The sequence below is a fragment of the Glycine max genome, chromosome 20 (genome assembly GCF_000004515.6).
Source record: "Glycine max cultivar Williams 82 chromosome 20, Glycine_max_v4.0, whole genome shotgun sequence".
Classification (NCBI taxonomy): Eukaryota; Viridiplantae; Streptophyta; class Magnoliopsida; order Fabales; family Fabaceae; genus Glycine; species Glycine max.
In genome coordinates, this window is record NC_038256.2 from 9,391,340 (window position 1) to 9,411,520 (window position 20,181).

Here is a 20,181-nt window from a genome sequence, read left to right on the forward strand (position 1 = left end):
AGAACGGGGACAATGTGGCATGTCCTATTGTTTCAAAATGCATTATAGGCCTAGGGCCATCCCATACAAACCCCCAATTCAACCTAATCAAGCAAGAAAACAAACCAAAATTGCCCCACATATTTGAGCACATTCCCACAATTTAGAGCACCAAAAGGAGATCAAAATACACCAATGAAAAGCTAGAAAGCTTAGGGATGGAACACTTACTTGTTGGTGATGAACAAAAGCGCAAAACGGAATCAAAAAAATGCGAAAAAGGATGACCCTAGGGCTGCAAACTCGTCAATCCCATGGGTATGGCTTTTGAAAGGGGGGAAAAGAAGTTTTTGAATGCAAAAACGTCCCCCCTTTCGTCATTCTTATAATTTGGTGCAGGGGTGGCTCGCCCAGGCGAGCTAAACCTGCATTTTTTTTTTTTGAGAGGAACATTAACCATGTCCCCTCCTTCCTTATGGTTTAGCGTCTTGCTTAACTTGAACTTACTTAAGTTAGAGTTAGGCATTGATTACTTATTTTTAAAACAAACAAAAAGTAAAAGAAAACTGCGAATACAAAGGATACGGGGCTGCCTTGCAGCGACGTTCTCCGCTTGCTTAGCGTGGAGAAAGGGGCGACGATCAGTCGGTCGTGACCCCATCCCCACTTGCATCCGTTCCTGTGTACCTGCAAGTAAGAAACAACCTAGTGTGGCCAATCTTGACCGCATCGCTGTCTTACCTTGATTGGTTTCTGCTGTTCATGTTTTGTCTCTACCCCAGAAGGTAGCTCAAGATGATCCTGCCCCTGTTTTACCACAACAATATGCATGCGTATGCGTATGCGTATGCATGAATGTTTTCAAACGCAGCAAATTTTAGGGAAAGTTGGTTCAGGTTCAATTCTAATTAAGCGCTTGGGGGAATCCCATGGACTGAGCGGAAGGGCTCAGGTGATCACAAATCAACGCAAGGTTTGAAACTAACGTGAGGACTAAAGCCTCGAATCCACGTTCATTTCTTTGAAAGATTGTAACGAGAGATACAACAGACAGGAAATCCCTGGGGGAAATCCAAAAAACGCATAAAGATAAAGAACATGCAGTGACATCCTTAATTGCCCCAGCTTCTAAGCATAATATCGTTTGACGACATCAGAATTCATGGGTGAAGGTAACTCTTCACCATCCATGTTGGTAAGCACCAGGGCTCCTCCGGAAAAAGCCCTTTTCACAACAAAAGGCCCTTCGTAGTTCGGGGCCCATTTCCCTCGATTGTCCTAGACAGCATGGGACATTTTCTTTAGCACAAGGTCTCCCTCATGGAACTTGCGCAAGCGTACTTTCTTGTCGAATGCACTCTTCATTCTTTGCTGGTACATGCGCCCATGACTCATGGCTGTTAAGCGCTTACCCTCAATGAGGTTGAGCTGGTCATAGCGCGTTTGAGCCCACTCTGATTCCTTTAATCCAGATTCTGCCAAAATCCTTAATGACGGGACTTCTACCTCAAACGGTAACACAGCCTCCATCCCATATACCAATGAGAACGGCGTTGCCCCAGTTGACGTTCGCACTGAAGTCCGGTAACCGTGTAACGCGAATGGGAGCATTTCGTGCCAATCCTTGTATGACACGGTCATCTTTTGGATAATCTTTTTGATATTCTTATTGGCCGCTTCCACGGCTCCATTCATCTTTGGCCGGTAGGGTGTGGAATTGTGATGCTGGATTTTAAACTCCTCGCACATTTCCCCCATCATCTTGTTATTCAGGTTGGTGTCGTTGTCCGTGATAATCTTCCTTGGCAAACCATATCGGCAGATGATCTCTTTCTTAATGAACCTGACCACCACATTCCTCGTGACATTGGTATATGAAGCCGCCTCGACCCACTTGGTGAAATAATCTATCGCTACGAGGATGAAGCGATGACCATTCGAGGCCTTGGGCTCAATGGCCCCGATGACATCTATTCCCCACATGGAGAAAGGCCAAGGGGCGGACATGACATTCAGAGGATGTGGTGGAGCATTGACATTATCGGCGAATGCTTGACATTTGTGGCATTTCCTCACATGGACATAACAATCACTTTCCATGGTAAGCCAGTAATAACCTGCTCTTAGGATCTTCCTGGCCATAGCATGCCCGTTGGCGTGTGTTCCAAACGAGCCCTCATGGACTTCCTCGATCATGTGATTTGCCTCCCTGGCATCCACACACCGCAGGAGTGTCATGTCGTGATTTCTCTTATACAGTATGCTTCCGCTCATGAAGAAACCGGCTGCCAACCTTCTCAATGTCCTTTTATCATTGTCGGCAATCTCTGGCGGGTATTCTTTGCTTACGACATATCGCTTGATGTCGAAATACCAAGGCTTTCCGTCCCATTCCTCTTCCACTTGGCAACAATGCGCGGGTTTGCCACGACACCAAAATTCAATGTAAGGTAGATCCCCGTGCGGTGTTAGCTGGAACATAGACGCCAACGTAGCAAGTGCATCCGCCATTTGATTTTCCTCACGGGGAACATGATGGAAAGAGATCTCATCGAAGGTCTTAGCCAATTCCTTGATATAGGCTTTGTAGGGTATCAGCTTGGGATCTCTAGTTTCCCATTCCCCTCTCAGCTGATGGATTACCAACGCTGAGTCGCCGTACACCTTGAGTAGTTTGACATTGGAGTCAATTGCTGCCTGGATGGCTAGGGCACATGCTTCATATTCGGCCATGTTGTTGGTGCAGTCGAATCCTAGCCTGGCTGTGAAAGGTACACATTGATTGTCCGGAGAGACCAACACTGCCCCAACGCCATGACCTAGAATGTTTGACTCTCCGTCAAACCATACGGTCCATTTGTCCCGATCTTCGTCCAATTTTTCCTCAAACAAGGCCATGATGTCCTCATCCGGGAATTCAGGATGCATGGGCTGGTAGTCGTTAAGAGGCTGTTGAGCCAAATAATCTGCTAAAGCACTTCCTTTTATCGCCTTTTGGGTGACGTAGACTATATCAAACTCAGATAGCAGGACTTGCCACCGGGCGATTCGTCCCGTGAGAGCTGGCTTTTCAAAGATGTACTTAACCGGGTCCATTTTGGATATCAACCAGGTAGTATGGCTCAGCATGTACTGCCTTAGGCGATGGGATGCCCATACTAAAGCACAACACGTTCTTTCGAGCAAGGAGTAATTCATCTCACAGGTCGTGAACTTCTTACTTAGCTAGTAAACGGCGCGCTCTTTCTTCCCGGATTCGTCATGTTGCCCCAGCATACACCCCATTGACTCGTCCAAGATTGTCATGTACAAAATGAGAGGCCTTCCAGGTACTGGTGGCATAAGCACGGGAGGATTCATTAGGCACTTTTTGATCCTTCCAAAAGCCTCTTGGCAATCCTCATTCCAGCGATCAGTTTGGTTTTTGCGTAAGAGCTTGAACAACGGCTCACAAATGGCGGTGAGCTACGATATGAATCTGGCAATATAATTCAAGCGCCCCAGGAAACCTCGGACTTGCCTCTCTGTACGGGGTTCTGGCATCTCAAGGATAGCCTTCATTTTTTCGGGGTCTACCTCTATCCCTTTCTGGCTTACAATGAAACCAAGCAATTTCCCTGATTTGACCCCAAAGGTACACTTAGCGGGGTTCAACCTTAATTGATATTTCTTAAGCCTTTCGAACAACTTCCGCAGGTTGACAAGGTGTTCTTCCTCGGATTTAGATTTAGCAATTATGTCGTCCACGTAGACCTCGATCTCTTGATGCATCATATCATGGAACAAAGCTACCATGGCCCGTTGATAAGTTGCCCCGGCATTCTTGAGTCCAAAGGACATCACCTTGTAACAGAACGTCCCCCACAGGGTGACGAAAGTAGTCTTTTCCATATCCTCGAGCGCCATCTTTATCTGATTGTAACCAGAGAAACCGTCCATGAAGGAAAATAAAGCGAAATTGGTCGTGTTATCTACGAGGATATCGATGTGTGGTAAAGGAAAATTGTCCTTGGGACTGGCCCGATTCAGGTCCCGATAATCCACACACATTCGTACTTTCCCATCTTTCTTAGGAACCGGTACGATGTTGGCAACCCATTCTGGATACCGAGCGACGGCCAGAAATCCAGCGTCAAATTGCTTCTTCACTTCTTCTTTTATCTTCAAGGATGTTTCGGGCTTCATCCTTCTCAGTTTCTGTTTTACCGGGGAACACTCGGGATTTAGAGGTAATCGGTGCTGTACAATGTCAAAACTCAAACCGGGCATATCTTGGTATGACCAAGCAAAGATGTCTTGGTAGTCTTTTAGCAGGATTATTAATTCTTCACGGATAGGTGCGGTAATACCTGTACCTATCTTTACTTCCCTTTTTCCACTGCCAATTCCTAAGTCTACCAGCTCTGTTTCTTCTTGATGAGGCCCCATTTCTTGGTCCTCATGGGCGACCATTCTTTCTAATTCTGGGGGAAGTCCCACATCCTCGTTTCCTTCATCTTCCGTTTGATTCATTTCTTGCTCGAAGTCGATAGGCGGGTCCCAGGTATTAGTACCTTCGGGGGACTCGTCATCGGATCTGCCGTTTCAGAAAAAGAAGTAAACATGCAAATGAATGAGAATGGGTAGAGACGTAGGAACAGATGAAGAAAGATCCTTGTATTATAAATTCAAAAACAAAAGACACAAAGCCTTAACAAAAGGAAAAACTCTAAAGCCTAGGCCCAACTATAGAGCTTTTAAAACCGTAAAGGTTTACATTATGCTCATTGCGTAAATGCCGGGGCGTTCCTCCACTCGCCAATTTCCCAGCTGGAAATCAGGAGGGCATGGTCGTACCAAATCCAATGTACTCGGAACATCATCTTCGCATATTGCGAACACTTGACCTTTGTCTTCCAGACCTGCGCTTATAAAGCTTCTGCTTATGTGGCAGGGCGGGCTACCTTCACTTTCTTGTCTCCAACGCGAGCTTTGACCACTGCTCTTCCTTCCCGCGATGCTTCTTTTCATGTCCGCCTGAGTGGGCTTATAGCCTAAACCATACTTCCCACGATTTCCTTGGGCATTTATCAGGCTAGTTATGCCGCCGTTGTCTTTGCCTAAACCCATTCCGGGTTCATAACCGTTCTCCAACATAACTCGGGCCATCATTACTGCTGCATCGGACAGACAAGGCTGCCCAGAGAGGGAGTCCACGGAGGAAATGCTGACCACCTCAAAAGACTGGAAAGCGGTTTCTAACGATTCTTCTGCGGCTTCCACATATGGCATAGAGGATGGGCAGCTCACCAAGATGTCTTCCTCGCCTGACACAATGACCAAGTTCTCCTCCACTACGAATTTTAACTTTTGGTGGAGTGTAGAGGGCACAACTCCCACTGAGTGGATCCACGGGCGCCCCAACAGACAGCTGTAAGGGGGGTTAATATCCATTATTTGGAAGGTGACTTGATAGGTGTAAGGGCCTATTTGTACTGGGAGATCAATCTCTCCCCTAACCTCTCGGCGAGTGCCGTCGAAGGCACGAACCACCATTGAACTCAGCTTTAAGTGGGAAGCATTGAATGGTAATTTCTCCAAAGTGCTCTTAGGCATCACGTTTAAACTGGAACCATTATCGATGAGCACCTTGGCTACGATATGGTCCATACACTTGACTGATACGTGTAAAGCCTTATTATGCCCTCTCCCCTCGGCAGGGATTTCTTCTTCGGCGAATGCAAGATAGTTGTTGGCAGTGATATTGTTGACCAGCCCTCCGAAACCTTCTACCGAGATATCTTGGGCCACATGGGCCTCGTTCAGAACTTTTACTAGCAGAGCCCGATGAGGCTCGGAGCTCATAAGTAACTCCAACAGCGAGACCCTGGCCGGGGTTTTGTTGAGCTGTTCGATAACCTTGAATTCACTCTGCTGAATTATCCGGAGGAACTCGCTGGCTTCCTCTAGCGACACCTCCTTTTTACCATCCTTTTTCTCCGGGGGGCCCTTTGCCGGAATATCTTTATTCGAAGCGTGGGGTGCTTCGCCATCTTGTTCCTCCACCACTTTTCCTTTTCCCTTGACGTCCGCGGGTTGGACTGGTAGGTCCGGAGGTGCGAACACACGACCACTACGGGTCACACCACTCAGTCCCGTGATATTTGTTACTTTAGCTGACAGCGAGCTGACGTCAGTGGCTTCTTCTTCCTTCTCCCTCGGAGGTGTATATCTCCACGGGACTGCGTGGCTATTTTGGTATGGGAAAGGAACAGGTTTGGCTACTAAGGGGTGTCCGGGCTTTTGCGAAGCTGCGCTTTTGGTGAAGTATATCACCAAGGGTTTGGGCTTCGCAACACTGTTCCGTCCGTGGACTGCATGCATATATGTTGCTCTTCTTTTCCTTCACTGCCGACTTCCAGTCGACCTTGATCTATCATCCGCTGTAACAAGTCCTCTACTCCCAAACACGTCTCCATGTCATGCAGCTCACCGGAATGTAGTAAACAGGAATCCTCCTTACACCCACTATGGGGAATCACACCTCCTTTTTGTAGGGCCTCAAAGATAAACCTCCTAGGGGTTGCCACATCCCTTAAAGGTTTAGACCTGTGCGGCCTATCGGACTCAACGGCATTAACCGTTCCCCCTCCATGATTGGCGAGCGGGTTGGTTCTTACATTGGGCCGATCCTCTTGGAAAGTCAGCCATCCAGCATCCATTAAATGTTGGACCTTGTATTTAAGGGCCAAGCATTTTTCAACGGAATGCCCCGGGACACCCCCATGGTACTTGCAGGTTGCGTTAGGGTCATACCACTTCGAGAAAGGGGGTTCAAGGACCCTTCCGGGAGTTACCACGGCCAAATGATTGGCGATGAGGGATGGCAAAAGGTCTTCGTACGTCATTGGGAGTGGGGTGAATTCCGGAAATGGCCTCGGAGGGAAATTCCTTGTCGTGTTGGAATTACCGGCCGGGCGAGTCGTGTTTGGAGTTGGAACTTGGGGAGCTTCCCTCTGGGTGAGTGCCTTAGGCTGCACGGGTGTTGAACTAGAGGCGTTCCCGGTATGAGCCGAGAAGCTCGGGTGATGTTGCGCGTACTGATGGGTACCATGAGGCGTTTGCTGGGGTTTGACCCACGCGGGTGTTGAAGAGACGGCATAGGCATCTCCTTCCTTCCTTTTTGCCCCTGCTGCCCCGATTCTTTTGGCATTCGCATTTGTGGAGGAAACGTAATCAAACTTTCCTCTTTTCAATCCTACCTCGATTCTTTCCCCGGCAAATACTAGATCCACAAAGATGGACGGCATGTAACCTACTAACTTCTTATAGTAGAACATTGGCAGAGTGTCTACCATCATGGTGATCATCTCTCTCTCAACCATGGGAGGAGCTACTTGTGCCGCCAAATCCCTCCACCGCTGCGCATATTCTTTAAAGGTTTCACCCTCTTTCTTGAACATATTCTGCAGTTGAGTGCGGTCGGGAGCCATATCAGAATTGTACTGATACTGCCTTAGGAAGGCAGTAATCAGATCCTTCCAAGTATGGATACGGGAAGCTTCCAAATTAGTGTACCACACTACCGCGGCTCCGGCCAAGCTATCTTGAAAGAAGTGTATTAATAGCTTTTCATCCTTAGAGTGGGCGCCCATCTTACGGCAGTACATCTTGAGATGGTTTTTGGGACAAGTCGTCCCTTTATACTTGTCGAAGTCCGGCACTTTGAACTTCGGGGGAATAACAACATCGGGTACTAAGCAAAGATCCGTCATGTCTGCGAACGGATAGTCCCCAAATCCTTCCACGGCCCTCAATCTTTCCTCAAGGAGATCGAGCTTCCTCCTTTCTTCAGTTGCTAGGGGCGGTCCTTCCGTGGACAAAACTGTTGGTGGTGCCGCGATGTTGGGTTGAGGCAACGTGCCTGGTGCCGGCCCTTCGGGGATCGGGGGATAGAACTCGACATCCCTTCGAGCATAGTCTTGAGGGTCTTTGTGGACTTCGTCGGGCTGTTGAGGAGGCTCTCTTTCAAGGACGGGAGAAGCAATGTGGCCCGCATCTTCTTGCAAGACGGGTGGTGAGTAGTTGTGCGGCAATCCATAAGGGTAAGCCGCTCGGTTGTATCCCAGGTGAGGGCTGCCATCGTGCCTCAGTGTGTCCCTTCCCCGTCCTACTATGTTTGAGGGAGGATGGTGCGCAGTTGCCCAGAGAGTCGGGTCTGCTTCGGCAGCCGAACTGACAGCGGCAGCGGTGGCCGCGTTCTTCTCTATGAGCTGCCTCATACTTAACATGGCCTCCATCATGGAGGCCATTTGTTCTTTCAGAGCCGACATGTCAGCTTTCATCTGTTCCTCTGTCTCCTCTTGATCACCCATCGTTCTAGATTTGGATCTGGTGCGATAGGGATGCCTTGTGGCGCGTTTAGTTATGGTGTTTTTCCCTAAAAAAACAAACGTGAGGAGTGGGTAAAGAAAGAAAGAAAATGCATGCTAGAGATGAAATGTAGGAGTGATTTGATTTGCACAAGCTTTTGGAGTAGAAACATGGGACCAACTCATTTTATTTCAAAAAGAAAGTCGTATCTAGTCAAGGTCTGAGAGACCATACAAGTTTCCTAACGATTTCTAATTATGTGGGCCATTAAGTCTATCATATGCTGACAATAGCCGAGAAGCCCATGAATCTCTTCGGGGGCGGAGTAGGTGTCTGCCATCGCCTTGGCCTAGGCTAACAAGCGGGGAAGTTCTTGACTCCCTTTCAAGGTAAAAGCAAACCGATCCATCCGCATGGTTGCCTCTTGGTGTAAAGAGTCGATCACCCATCCTCTAGCCTCTTTTTCCGCGTATACTTGAGCATACTCGTCCGTGATTCTATGCTCGTGGGCCGTGGCTAGACCTAACTCTTCTTGGTACTTGGCGATGATAGCTAGCATGTTGGTCTCCGTCTCGCATAAACGCTGAGACAAGCTTCTTTTGGACCTTGAACAAGCAACTAACTCCTCTTTCAGAACCATGCTATGTGCTCGCGACTGGTCCCTCTCTTCCCTTCGCAGCTTGAGTTCACTATTGCTACCCCATAGAGCTCCGCAAAATTTATTCCGGCCATACTCTTCCTTGCGAGCCCTCTTGGTCTCTTGTTCAAGGGCTCTTGCGGTAATTGCATTCTCTTCCCGTAACTCGGCACACTCCTTCCGAATGTGTGTAGCGGCCAATTTGAACTTCTCCTTGGCAAGTTTCACCTTCCCTAACTCGCTTTTGAGAGCTTGGACTTCTTCGTCCTCTTCCGGTGCTTCAAAACTCTCTTCGCTGACGACTTTTAACTTGGCGAGCCAATCTAAACCTCGTATATGAACTTTCAGCCATTCATGGTAGCCACCAATGATGCCATTACGAATGCCTCTAAGTTCTTGATCTCTCCTTAATGGGGTTTCCCATGCCTTATGGATTTTTTGTATAGTCTTGGAATTTTGTGCGCTGAAATCCCTCACAAGGAAAGGAGACATGCTTTCTTCCGTCGGTGCTCCCCTCATGGGGTACCCTAGTTGTCTTATAGCGAGCGCGGGATTGCAGTTAATACAACCCCTCGTTCCTACCAGCGGAATGTTTGGGTATCCTCCACATGAGAAAAGGACTCCTTCTTTTCCTTCCTTCCATCAGGGGAACCAACTGATTGTTCTACCTCCTATCCCGGCCAAAAGCTGGTCCCAATCTATTCTCCTCTTTTCAGTACACGAGCGATGGCTCAGGAGCGGACATGGATGTCTTGTGTCTTGTTGGAACAAGTGCGAAACCAACCAAACACAGAGGGCGAGCAAGCAACAGATGATCCGTGCGCTACTCTTTTCGCACCTTCGGTCAAATGTGTCAAATAGATCTGCCAAGACAGCTACCACCGAACTTTCCTTGCTATGGTGGTAGGCAAGGAAAGCGTCGATTGCTGCTAGGTCCACCAAACCATCCACGTTTGGAAAGAGGACGACCCCAAAAATTAGCAAAGCTAACACATCCATAAACGGGACCCAATCTCCTTGATTGGCCATACCTCTCGCCTTGTCTTCTAGGTACCTCCGTGGTAGGCCCGCTATGTCGTTCTGAGTCTGTTTTATGCGGTCCAAACCTCTTGCTGAATCTTTGACCACAGTTGCAATTCTGCTCAAAGAGGAGAGACACCCGGATGAAAGATATGGTTTTCTTCCCCCGAGAGGACATCCTAGAATTTCCTCAAATTCTTCAATGGTTGGTACTAATTGGAAGTCTCCGAATGTGAAGCATCTCAAAGGCTGGTCGTAGTATTGGGTGAGTGATGCAATGGCTTCTATGGATACCTCTGCTAAGGTCAACTCTAAGATCTTTCCGTAAGTCTTGCGGAAAGCTTGCATTTGGAGAGGTTCCATCAACCGCCCTAATTCCTTGATGCTGGTGGTATCTAAGCTTTTAACCTTGACTTGGTAGAACCTCTTGCCGGTTTGATTTGTTCCTGTCGCAACCTACCCTTCGGCGGGAGGGCGACGCGAGACTCGCGGGATGCGTGTTCCACGAAAGGAATACGCGCGGAGTCGCCACCAACGTTTATTTGAGGAAAACGTCGGAAAAACCGGAAAAGACGTGATCTACGAACTTTTTAGTGAAAGGTTCGGGAGTTGTATTTACGCACGGGGAAGGTATTAGCACCCCACACGTCCGTCCCAAGGGACGGCAGCCTTTAATCGAATGTGCAAACATGACTTTGATTTTTATGTTCCCTTTTATGTTCTTTATATCCTTTATACCCTTTTTATATTTTTTTTTTTTTGTGGTCGACAAGGGTGTTTCCCTTTGCTCCTACGTATTCCTCAATTTGGGATGAGAAAATCAGACCTACGTAGTTCTTTCTTATCAAGTGATTCTTTTTTACTTAAGTGGTGTTCATTTTAAGGCGTTGGACCTTAAAAATGATCCATTTTACTTAGTGAGAAATTGAAATGACAAACTTCAAAAGCCTATTTTTGTGGACGAGCTTGACTAGGCGAGTTGATTTTAGCCTTAGTTTCACTTTAGTTATTAGTCAATTCGGTTAAGAATGAGAAATCCCAAAGAGAAAATGTCCGATTGATTTTCCGCTTTATTTTACTAAAAGGTATGTTTTTTGTTATTATATTATTATTTTATCTCTTTTTGATTTCCAACGTGGTTACGGCACGACCGAACGGTCGGAATTGATTTTAACCAAAGTTAATGGATAATACAATTCAAACGTTCGGTGGAAATTTATTTTATTTTTAGGTTAAGCGAGAAATGACTTAAATAAAATGGCTTAAGCACGTCAAAAGGGGGTATAATAAGTAAACAAAATGAGAATAAAAATGCACGAAACACAATGTGGACCACTACGGGTGCATAGAATGAATCGAAAAACTTGGTTCGAGGTACTTACCCGTTGAAGATCGAAGAACGATGAAGAACGAATGAAGAATGTCGAAGAACGGTTGAAACTTTTGCGAGATTCCTCACGGAAAACGTTACGGAAACGTTTCGGAAGCGCCTCGGCTTAGATTTTCTTCACGGAAACAATTTTTCCAAGCAATTTCCAAAGAGAGAGAAGTGCCTCAAGGGCTGGGATCCTTTTCTTCTTCATTTTCTCCCCTATTTATAGCAAAATAGGGGAGATGCTTGCCGCCCAGCTCGCCCAGGCGAGCTCAGCTCGCCCAGGCGAGCTCAGCTCGCCCAGGCGAGCAGGGTTGCTTCCTCCAGAAGCAACCGCCTTCTGGAGGAACCTTCTGGAGGGCCCAAATGGGCCTGGGTGCTATTTGCACCCCCATTTTTACTAAGTTCACCCCCTCTGCTGTTTTTTGGTGATTCTTTTTTCGTAAAGTTACGGAAACTTACGAATTTCGTAACGATACTTGTTTTCTTTCCGTAATTGTTACGGAACCTTGCGGATTACATAATCATCCCCTTTTTGACTTACGGAATGTTACGGAACCTCACTTAATTATGCAACGACGCTTCCTTTTGATTTCCGGTGTGTCACGGAAACTTACGGATTGTGCATCAATATTTTTTTGGTTTTCCGGCATGTCCTGAAATTTCACAAATTGCCTAATGATGGGTGCCAAGCACCTCACGAGGACCAAAGAATGGTCGCACGTCATCGAGCAAAGGTTCCCGGACGAAATTAGGGTATGACAGTTGCCCCTCTTTACTTGTCTTTTATTGGAGATAAAAGAAAAGTAAAGATAAGACACTAATTTCGCTCCTCTCAACTTGGCGAGAGTCGCGGGTGACCATAAAATCTCCACATGCCAATGACTTGTTGTTCCCAAAATTTCACAAATTGCCTAATGACGGGCGCCAAGCACCTCACAAGGACCAAAGAATGGTCGCATGTCATCAAGCAAAGGTCCCCGAAAATCAGCGTATGACACTAATTTCGCTCCTCTCGGCTGACGAGAGTCGCGGGTGACCATGAAATTTCCACATGTAAATGACTTTGTTGTCCCCGGAGGAACAAAAGGTGCAGAAGACTGTGTCAGCCCCTGCATGCTATCAAGCGTTCTGTCTTACAGATAACAAAAGAAAGGGTGCGAATAACCATAAGGTATCTCCGCGTATCATGGGTGCAGAATGACCAAACTTGGTCTCTGCTTGCCATCGAACACGACTGTGTCTGAATGGCAAAGGGGGGGCGGATAACCGTAAGGTATCTCCGCGTATCATGTGTGCAGAATGACCAAACTTGGTCTCTGCTTGCCATCGAACACGACTGTGTCTGAATGGCAAAGGGGGGCGGATAACCGTAAGGTATCTCCGCGTATCATGTGTGCAGAATGACCAAACTTGGTCTCTGCTTGCCATCGAACACGACTGTGTCTGAATGGCAAAGGGGGGGCGGATAACCGTAAGGTATCTCCGCGTATCATGTGTGCAGAATGACCAAACTTGGTCTCTGCTTGCCATCGAACACGACTGTGTCTGAATGGCAAAGGGGGGCGGATAACCGTAAGGTATCTCCGCGTATCATGTGTGCAGAATGACCAAACTTGGTCTCTGCTTGCCATCGAACACGACTGTGTCTGAATGGCAAAGGGGGGGCGGATAACCGTAAGGTATCTCCGCGTATCAAGGTGCAGAAGACTGTGTCAGCCCCTGCATGCTATCAAGCGTTCTGTCTTACAGATAACAAAAGAAAGGGTGCGAATAACCATAAGGTATCTCCGCGTATCATGGGTGCAGAATGACCAAACTTGGTCTCTGCTTGCCATCGAACACGACTGTGTCTGAATGGCAAAGGGGGGGCGGATAACCGTAAGGTATCTCCGCGTATCATGTGTGCAGAATGACCAAACTTGGTCTCTGCTTGCCATCGAACACGACTGTGTCTGAATGGCAAAGGGGGGCGGATAACCGTAAGGTATCTCCGCGTATCATGTGTGCAGAATGACCAAACTTGGTCTCTGCTTGCCATCGAACACGACTGTGTCTGAATGGCAAAGGGGGGGCGGATAACCGTAAGGTATCTCCGCGTATCATGTGTGCAGAATGACCAAACTTGGTCTCTGCTTGCCATCGAACACGACTGTGTCTGAATGGCAAAGGGGGGCGGATAACCGTAAGGTATCTCCGCGTATCATGTGTGCAGAATGACCAAACTTGGTCTCTGCTTGCCATCGAACACGACTGTGTCTGAATGGCAAAGGGGGGCGGATAACCGTAAGGTATCTCCGCGTATCATGTGTGCAGAATGACCAAACTTGGTCTCTGCTTGCCATCGAACACGACTGTGTCTGAATGGCAAAGGGGGGCGGATAACCGTAAGGTATCTCCGCGGGCTACCGGCTCTTGAGTTATGGCAACAAAAGGCGGTGTGGTCGACAAAAGCGAGGCTCTTGCTCCTACGTATCCTCCAATGAGGAACTCAGACCTACGTAGTTCTGGATAACTTGTGAGACTTGAAAAAGTCTCGGTGTTTTCTCCACTAAAATGCAAACATGCTTTAGCAAAGAGACAAATATTCCAACTGATTTAGAGCAGCATATGCTTTTTTGAGTGAAAAACAATGCGTCTACCGGGGAAGGAGAGTCTGCTGATGAAATCTCCCATAACCATAAATGAGATTTGGGATGTTAGCATTTCGTTTCTAAATGACCATTTAGAGGAAACACTGGGTTCGACAAAAATAGAAGAAATCCACTCAAAGTGTATCAATCTCGCACAGGTAAGTGTTTCATCCTAATTCCGAACCATAGATATGTCATGACTTGACTTTGCAAATTATTTCCTATCAAACCAAAAAATTACATGCGTGATCATGGATCAATAGGGCTTCCCTTGGGAATGGGGCCTTTTGGTGGTTTCTTCTTTCGGCTTTTATGTGTTTTTGGCTTTTGATTTTTCTGGCCTTTTTCTTTTTCTGTTTTTTTGTTTAGTGCGGGGCGAGACAAAAGGTCGCTAGCGCACGGGATTTTGGTTGGTAATTAAAGGGAGAAGACCATTTTAGGTCGTGGTTTCCTTTCTTTTTTTTGTTTCATTTGGTGACAATTCTGTATTGTTCAGATATTGTCCGGTCCAAAGACCTCTCTGCACATTTCTTCTGTTTTCTTTCGATCCTTGATCAGGAGCTTTCTTTCCTTCTTTTCTTTTCCTTTTTCTTTCTCCCATTCTTTGATTGGGAATTTCCTTTCTTTTCTTTTTTGCTTTCTCTTTGATTGGAAATTTTCCTTCCCTTCCTTTTAGCTTTCTCTTTGATTGGAAATTTTCCTTCTTTTCCTTTTTGCTTCCGAGGGTAAGGATTACGGTGAGTCAGGATTTTGGCTCAAGGTTTGTAGAATGGCTAGACATGATACATGTCGGGGTTTGGTTTGGCTCAAGGATAAAAGGGATGCCCCACATTATTTCCATGACACAAATGCAAAAATGATGATTTGGAAACTTTATGCAAAACTGGTCATGCATGCACCTATGCGGACGCTCAACTGTCAACTTTTTATGGTCATGTGATGCTAGGGCTCAGGATTCATTTCCTCTATTTTTAATCAACCCAATGTTTCCAAAATATGTTCTTTTATCAATTTGTGCATTCATCCGAGTCCATTTCGGGCGTCCGGGAAATTTCACAGCATTCACCCTTCAGGTGTAGACACATTTTCCAAAAAATTGGTTATGATCAATGAATTTTTTTTTCAAAGAAAAGTTGGGAATCGTCTCTTTTCAAAAGCATGTCGTTTTTTAGCTAGACAACTTATTTTCTCTTTTTCCATCTTTTTCCTTACTTGCTTTTTTCTTATTTGCTCTCTTTTTCTTTTCACTTCCTTTTCTTTTCTATTTCATTTTCTATCCTTTTCCATTTTTATTTTTATCATGATTTTTTGTTTATTTTACATATATACTTTTGGACGATGTTCCTAAACGAAGAACTCTACACGGTTCCAGAATTTCAAACATCATCGCTAGTAATGATATATAAATACTAACGCAACAACCTAAACAAAATGTATGCGCTGTACAAAATGACAATCGAAACAACAAAAGCAAACGTTAGTCTCTCAAGTCAAAACAGTAACATAGAATGACAAAAGAAATATGAAAGAAAAGCGAATCTGGGGATCTCCCAGTCACGTGTCTCCACTCCCTCCCAAGAAGTCAAGCAAATCAGCCATCTCCTCATCCTCGTGGGCTTCTTCTCCATCGCCGGGCGCTTCTGGGGGTGCCTCTCCTGCTTGGGCCTCGGGCCAATCTCCGGGCCATGCAACCTCTGCCCTGAACTGGTCTGGAGTAGGGCATGAAAAAGGAGCGAAGCCCTGGCTCTGCATGCTAAGGCTCATCTGGTACAGACAGTCATGGGTCCGTACATGGGCTCGGTGGTTGGCTGCCTGCTGGCGAACCAAATGCCGTAAATACTGCTCCATGTCAAATGCCCCAGCCTGGCCAGCACGATGAGGTGGTGGGGGCGCGCCTGCGGCCTGTGGAGCATCACCCTGACCCTGTCTCTGGGTACAGTACTTCTCAATAAAAGCCCGGGTGATGGGCGGCCGAATCACCTTGGTAGGTGCAACGGGGACTCCGAACGACTGGCAGAGTCCTGTGATCAGTGCGGGGAATCCCAGGGCCCTGTTGGACTTATCTGGGTCCAAAGGGTGCCTAGCGGGCGCCATACCTGCAAAAATATAGATGGCATCAGCGATCAACTGAGCCACATGGATGCTCATCCGTGTCAGGATGGCGTACACCAGCTGGCACTTAGGCATGGGGAGGTCGGAATTATGATCGGTGGGCAGGATGTTGCTGAGGAGCAACGTCATCCATATCTGGGTCAGGGTGGTCATATTGGTGCGCATGATTCGCACTCGCCTCCCTGCAGCAGTCCGGGCAAAATCCTGCCCCGGTATACATAGCAGCTGGGCGATGGCCTCCTCATCGAACCCATCAGATCGGTTCCTCCTCTGGCCATACTCGCATTCCTGGCCCTCTTCCAACACCATCGGATATCCCAGGAGCTGGCTGATAGCGTCGGCATCGAACGGGATCCACTGACCCCTAACCCAGGATCTCATGTCACGCACGCCCTCCTCTGTTGGCCAAGCATTGGCATAAAATTCAAGGACTATTTCTGGATCAAACTTGGCCATAGGAGTAACCAGTGGTGCCCACCGCCGGCGCCCTATTTCCTCCTGAAAATCAGTATACTCGTCGTCCCTGAGCTGGACGCGTCGCTCCCGGAGAAACGACCATCCCTTGATGGCTTCGAAGCGCTGCTGGTGTACAACGCTCCTAAAGCGGTGACTGTCGTACTCCGGGGCGGAACTAGTTCCTTCGGCTGCCTTGTCCTTCCTGGACCTCTTTGAGGCAAGCTTCCTCGGGGCCATTCCTGCGAAGGCAAACATTTGGAAAGTTAGTTTACAAGAAATATAACAATCATTACAAACAAGGGCCAAACAACACTTCTCATGGCACGAGTGTCAACATGCACTTTATAAAATAATCATATTGGGGTCGTGCTATTTTATGACACATACGTATTTGCACACATAAAAATTTTGTGTGAAACATTTTACAACACCTATCCATGTACATATTTTTTTGACAAACCTTTTCAATGCTACATCCTATATATATACACACATTTTTTGGAAGGCTTCTTTTGTTACCTACTCACAAATACACATATTTTGAAAAACACTTTTACGCTACCCATCCAACACTTTGTAAGGCACTTCATGCTATATATATTCATATTATGCAAGGCATTTTCATGCTATATGTATTCATATATATACATACTGTTGAAAGGTATTTTCCATGCTACCTAGGTGCAAAGTATTCCTCATGGGGCAGCCAAATTTAAATTCTAATAACAACCTCTCAAACACGTCCTAATATTCATGCCTTTTTACATTCAAAACCAAAACTTAGATTCCTAGGCGTAAGTCATGCTTCCTTGTATTGAAATTAAAAACTTAGATTCCTAGGCGTAAGTCATGCTTCCTTGTATTGAAATTAAAAGCTTGCGGGCATTCATTTTAAATCCTTCATGCTGTCCCTATACATATAAAACAGTCCCACAACCCAAAGCTCACAAAACCATGCTCATATGTCGTTGAGGCATTTCACCGAGCACTTGGTGGGCGCATGTTTAGGCACGAATATCAAGAGAATGGGGACAATGTGGCACGCGCCATTACTTCAGAATACACCCTAGGCCAAGGCCATCCCTTACAACCCCTCAATTCAACAAAAACAAGCAACAATTTGAGGATAAATCCCTCACGTTTCTTAGCAAACACATGCAATTTAGAGCACCAAAATACATCAATGGAAAGCTAGAAAGCCCAAGAATGAGGTACTTACTTGTTGGAGACGAATAATAGAGCAAAACGGAATCAAAAACGCGAAAAATGGTGACCTAAGGGCTGCAAAATCCGTGAGTCCCGTGAGCTTTCTTTTTTGAATGAGGGGGGGAAGTTTTTGAATGAAAAAACATCCCCCCCTTCGTCATTTTTATATTTTGGTGCAGAGGTGGCTCGCCCAGGCGAGCTAACCTGCACTTTTTTTTTTTTTTTTTTTTTTTTTGAGGGGAACATTGACCATGTCCCCTCCCTTCTCATGGATTAGCCTTTTGCCTAACTTGAACTTACTTAGGTTAGAATCAGGCGTTGATTACTTATCTTATTATTACTCTTTTCCTTTTTTTTAAAACAAACAAATAGTAAAAGAAAGCTACAAAATAGAAAGGATACGGGGCTGCCTTGCAGCGACATTCCATGCTTGTTTCGCACAGAGAAGGGCAACGATCGGTCGGTCGTGACCCCATCCCCGCTTGCGTTCATCCTTAAGTATCTGCAAGTAATAAACAACCAGGTATGGCCAATCTTGGCCGCATCATTACCCTACCTTGACTGGTTTCTGCCATTCATTTTTGTCTTCACTCCAGAAGGTAGCCCAAGGTGATCCTGCCCCTGTTTTACCACAACAATATACATGCGTATGCGTATGCGTATGCATGAATGTTTTCAAACGCAGAAAATTTAGGGAAAGTTGGTTCGGGTTCAATTCTAATTAAGCGCTTGGGGGATCCCATGAACTGAGCGGAAGGGCTCAGGCGATCACAAATTAACGCAAGGTGTGAAACTAACGCGAGGACTAAAAGCCTCTAATCCATGTTCATTTCTTTGAAAGATCGTAACAAGAGATACAACGGACCGGAAATCCCCGGAGGGAAATCTAGAAAACGCATAAAGATAGAGAACATGCAGCGACACCCTTAATTGCCCCAGCATCTAAGCATAATATTGTTTGACGACATCAGAGTTCACGGGTGAAGGTAGCTCTTCGCCATCCATGTTGGTAAGCACCAGGGCTCCTCCGGAAAAAGCCCTCTTCACAACAAAAGGCCCTTCGTAGTTCGGGGCCCATTTCCCTCGATGGTCCTTGACAGCATGGGACATTTTCTTTAGCACAAGGTCTCCCTCATGGAACTTGCGTAAGCGTACTTTCTTGTCGAATGCACTCTTCATTCTCTGCTGGTATAAGCGCCCATGACTCATGGCTGTTAAGCGCTTGCCCTCAATGAGGTTGAGCTGATCGTAGCGTGTTTGAGCCCACTCTGATTCCTTTAACCCGGATTCCGCCAAGATCCTTAATGACGGGACTTCCACCTCAAACGGTAACACAGCCTCCATCCCATATACCAATGAGAACGGCGTTGCCCCAGTTGACGTTCGTACTGAAGTCCGGTAACCGTGTAACGCGAATGGGAGCATCTCGTGCCAATCCTTGTATGACACGGTCATCTTTTGGATGATCTTTTTGATATTCTTATTGGCCGCTTCCACGGCTCCATTCATCTTTGGCCGGTAGGGCGTGGAATTGTGATGCTGGATTTTAAACTCCTCGCACATTTCTGCCATCATCTTATTATTCAGGTTGGTGCCGTTGTCCGTGATAATCTTCCTTGGCAAACCATATCGGCAAATGATCTCTTTCTTAATGAACCTGACCACCACATTCCTCGTGACATTGGTATATGAAGCCGCCTCGACCCACTTGGTGAAATAATCTATCGCTACGAGGATGAAGCGATGACCATTCGAGGCCTTGGGCTCAATGGCCCCGATGACATCTATTCCCCACATGGAGAAAGGCCAAGGGGCGGACATGACATTCAGAGGATGTGGTGGGGCATTGACATTATCTGCGAACGCTTGACATTTGTGGCACTTCCTCACATGGACACAACAATCACTTTCCATGGTAAGCCAGTAATAACCTGCTCTTAAGATCTTCCTGGCCATAGCATGCCTGTTGGCGTGCGTTCCAAACGAGCCCTCATGGACTTCCTCGATCATGTGATTTGCCTCCTTGGCATCCACACATCGCAGGAGTGTCATGTCGTGATTTCTCTTATACAGTGTGCCTCCGCTCATGAAGAAACTGACTGCCAACCTCCTCAATGTCCTTTTATCGTTGTCGGCAATCTCTGGCGGGTATTCTTTGCTTTTGACATATCGCTTGATGTCGTAATACCAGGGCTTTCCGTCCCGTTCCTCTTCCACCTGGCAACAATGTGCGGGTTTGCCACGACACTGAAATTCAATGTAGGGTAGGTCCCCGTGCGGTGTTAGCTGGAACATAGATGCCAATGTAGCAAGTGCATCTGCCATTTGATTTTCCTCGCGGGGAACATGATGGAAGGAGATCTCATCGAAAGTCTTAGCCAATTCCTTGATGTAGGCTTTGTAGGGTATCAGCT